This window comes from Penaeus monodon, chromosome 19, assembly GCF_015228065.2.
Source record: "Penaeus monodon isolate SGIC_2016 chromosome 19, NSTDA_Pmon_1, whole genome shotgun sequence".
Lineage (NCBI taxonomy): Eukaryota > Metazoa > Arthropoda > Malacostraca > Decapoda > Penaeidae > Penaeus > Penaeus monodon.
In genome coordinates this window covers 42,350,110-42,350,338 of record NC_051404.1, presented here as the reverse complement: position 1 = coordinate 42,350,338, position 229 = coordinate 42,350,110, and the positions used below count along the sequence as shown (strand labels likewise).

General features: G+C 33.6%; 1 protein-coding gene across 1 annotated transcript in view; it reads right to left on the bottom strand.

Annotated features, from left to right (window-relative positions):
- LOC119585244 (tyrosine-protein kinase Dnt-like) overlaps positions 1-229 on the bottom strand; it is a gene marked incomplete at its 5' end in the record, with an annotated part of 52,633 nt that overhangs the window by 4,309 nt on the left and 48,095 nt on the right.

The following is a 229-nucleotide window of genomic DNA, read 5'->3' as shown; positions in this document are numbered from 1 at the left end:
CCCCCGCATGAGATTAATTCATCTGATAATAGAAAATCAATCACAGTGCAGTCTGCTTTATCCCCGCCCATTTAATTTTACATAATGCAAATATGCAATTTATAAGTCAAGAGAATATTTACATAATAATTTCATTACGTTCGGAACATGTCATACGGCGTGACATGGACCTTATATTTCAATCACCGATGATTTGAAAAAAGACTGATTAAAACAATTTCCCCCTAAA